This window comes from Egretta garzetta, unplaced genomic scaffold (genome assembly GCF_000687185.1).
Source record: "Egretta garzetta isolate BGI_Z169 unplaced genomic scaffold, ASM68718v1 scaffold204, whole genome shotgun sequence".
NCBI classification, from domain to species: domain Eukaryota; kingdom Metazoa; phylum Chordata; class Aves; order Pelecaniformes; family Ardeidae; genus Egretta; species Egretta garzetta.
Window position 1 is genome coordinate 2826633 of NW_009259424.1, and position 3689 is coordinate 2830321.

Here is a 3689-nt window from a genome sequence, read left to right on the forward strand (position 1 = left end):
CTGCTGCTGTTACCCAACAGGCTTGTCAGAAATGACAGCACCTGCCTGGGGACTGCGCCGAGGCAGCGCTACCAGCCAAAATGGGAAGCGCTGGTGGTGTCGTTTGCCCTGAGTGTTCATACTTGTAGTCCCTCCCCTCTATGAGAGGCACAGTGTATGTGTCTGGATGGATAGTTTCATGTGTTTGGTATCAGATGCCATTCAGTCCTGAGCAGCCGATGTGTAATTACTGTCGTAGAAAAGCAGCACAGAAGATTGCTGAAGAGTTTTTCAGCTAGCAGTGACTTCTCTGCACATCGGCAGGTGAGGACGTAACCTGTCTAAAAGATGTCTCATTCCAGAATTAGTGCCAAGGATCAGATCTCCCCGACCCCATTGCTGGGAAGCTCTGTTCTCAGATTTACAGTGTGCCTACATGCTGGAGATTTTCCAGTTTAATTTGTCTTTTGCAATGGATGGAATCACTTTAAAACTGTTTTGTTTTGTTTTGTTTTGTTTACATTGGAAGGTTATTTGGCTTTTTCTGCCTGCTTTAAAACTGTTTTGTTTTGGTTTTTTTTACATTGGAAGGTTATTTGGCTTTTTCTGCCTGTGTTGCACCCGTTCGTGTGTTTCATGTATGTTATTAGCACTCCGTAGCAGAACGCTGGTTTGTGCCCAGTAGGGATTCTCAAAATAGCCATTGCTTCACCCTCTCTCTAAGCTTGTCTGCAGTCCAAGCGGCTTAATTTTCCATGTGGTCCACTGTCAGCCTCCCAGTGTAAATTATCCGCCCTTGTAACCCACAGCCTGATTTTTCTCACTCTGTTCCATGGAACTACTGACCACTGAGCTTAGCAAATCAAGTTGGTGTTAAGAGAGTACCTGTGAGAATTCCCTAGTTGCATGATTTGTACTTATTTTGTTGGTTTTGTGAGGCTGTTTGGTTCCCTGCTGTCCTGATCTCAAACGCGTGACCTTGCAAATCTGTTGATTTGAACGTAACATTTTTTTTTTCATCTGTGGTCCCTGGAGGATTGTAATTGCAGTGTTGCCTTGCGACTGTGCTGCATTAAGAATTGGAGCCCAGCTGAAATTCCCAGACCAAAGGATACAATGGCTACTCATGACCTCAGTGCCTTTTTTTATGCTTTTTTTCTAAGCAATATCTTTTTGCGTTGTATATGGTCAGCGTTTTTGGGGAAAAAAAAGAAAAGTTATTTCTTAGGTACCTGTTAAAATTTGAGAAAATAGTGGGTCCTCTTCCCCCTTATGTGCGCACCTTCTCCTTCCATATGCTTTAGTGTTGTAAACTGATCATCTCTTTCCATTGGTATGGGAAGACATTTAAATAGCACACCATTTTACAGGCAAAGGAAGGACAAATCCAACAGCTTTGTACTCTGCCTGTAGGAGCTCTCGGCCTAAGTGTGGCAAAATTAGCAAATACAAAATGTAGGGCAACAGCTAAGGAGGAGAAGGGAGCGAAGTTACAGATGCTAAATAAAGACGGGATGAGATTGTTCAAAGAGGCAGGAGGAAGGACAAAAGGATACTTGGCAAGAGAGGTCCGATGATATGGGTCAGCTTACTCCCATGGAATCTGAGTGTTATCCCAGATTTATGGAGATACGACATCCAAAGCCCTCCCAGGGAGAGAGATCTTAGCCCAGAGGGCAGCATGGGATAAGGCTCAAAGTGCGAGAAGAAAAGGAGAGGCGCAAGAACAAAAGGAACAAGAAAAGTAGAGGGAGCGAGAGAGTAAGTGGGGAGGAGGAAAAGCAGAGGGGTTGGGAGCAGCCTGGGGACAGGACAGTGTAAATGCGAGCCCGGGTCTTGAGCAAAGTCAAAGGGAGCTTTCCCAAAAATAACAGTGGTCTCAAGCCCAGCAGAAGAACTTGAGTTTGACCTGAAAGTAAAGAGAATTACAGCAGTTCTGCTGTGTGTTATACCTGCATTTGGAATTTCAAGCTTTGTTTTGCCTCTGGAGTCCTCAGTCTTGCACAGTCCCATTACAGCAGTGGTGGGTGATGCAGGTTTTAGTGTGAGTTCGTTCCTCTCCTTGGGCAGCTGCACCAGTCGCGTGCATTCTTAGTAAAGGCTGTCCCCAGAGTGAAGGTTCTCTGGTGGAACTAGCAATGATGGCTTTTTGGAAGGCAACACTGAGTTTGTCACAGGCCTGAGCCGGTAGCATTTTCCCCAGCCAAGCACTGGGGTTGCATGCAGAGAGCTCTGTCTGATAAAGTCTGGGGCAGCCGAAGGGTGGGCAGGCTGCCCCAGTGGCCGCAGGTCTGCTGGAGAAGGTGGCGGCATACCTGTGCGACGCGGGGAAGTGCGCGCTGAAACTTCCCTAAGGAGCTCTGATTAGAAGATGCAAATGTGATGCTTTGCAAAAGGTAATTTACTGACAAAGAAAACCCAGCAATCATAGAATCATAGAATCATAGAATCATAGAATGTTTTGGGTTGGAGGGGACCACTAGAGGTCATCGAGTCCAACCCCCCTGCAGTCAGCAGGGACACCGCCAACTAGATCAGGTTGCTCAGAGCCCCATCCAACCTGGCCTTGAATGTTTCCAGGGATGGGGCCTCCACTACCTCTCTGGGCAACCTGTTCCAGTGGTTTACCACCCTCATTGTAAAGAATTTTTTCCTTATATCTAGCCTAAACCTACCCCGATTTAGTTTAAAACCATTACCCCTTGTCCTAACGCAGCTGGCCCTACTAAAAAGGTTTTCCCCCTCTTTCCTATAGGCCCCCTTTAGGTACTGAAAGGCCGCAATCAGGTCTCCCCGCAGCCTTCTTTTCTCTAGACTGAACAAGCCCAACTCTCTCAGCCTGTCCTCATAGGAGAGGTGCTCCAGCCCTCGGATCATTTTAGTAGCCCTCTTCTGGACCCGCTCCAACACTTCCATGTCCTTCTTGTGCTGAGGGCTCAATGAGCTGAACAATTAACGCATCTTTCACCTTTCTAGATGCTTTAACAGCTAAAGATTTAAAATGAATCTAAAGGAAGTTGGAGCATTAATTTGAGGTTGCTAAAGTTTTCCTGATCAATTTATGGTGTTCTTCTGGAGGAAGAGTGTCTTACTTCAAGTTAGCTTAACGCTCACTTTATTATTGTGATTAGTCAAATTAATTGCTGTCTTTGTCAGAGATCACAAACCCTCCACAAATCTAATTGTATTTACATACATGTTTTCAGTTCTTGGAAGGTGAAGACATGTTAAAAAAATAAAGGAACTTTGATGGCAATTTATTGGAGTGAGAAATCAAAACTGGATTTTCAGCACATCTTAGTAACGTACGTGAATCCGTAGAACGTATCTGAAATGTTAAGGTTTTCTCTTGTTCCAGTGGCGTCTTTTCCTCTCTCTTCCCAGTCATCGCTTCAGAAATGCCAGAGGAACCACAACTGAGCATTCCCCCTGTTCCCACCTGTGCTTTGGGATGCGAAAGAATAACATCGGCACACAGAGACCTTGGCTTCCTCTCGGGTGCATCTGGACGATTTTATTAGGCAGTCCGCTGAGCCTGTGATCGGTCTGAGAGCGGCTGACGATGAGCATCGCTGAGCTATGGTACCCAGCTGCTGATCAATTTTGCGTCTTTCAGGAGACTTGATAAATTAGATTCATGAAACATCACTCTCATAAACCACATCCTCGCCGTGAGCACATTAGGGCAGCCACGGCTCTACAAAGTATCT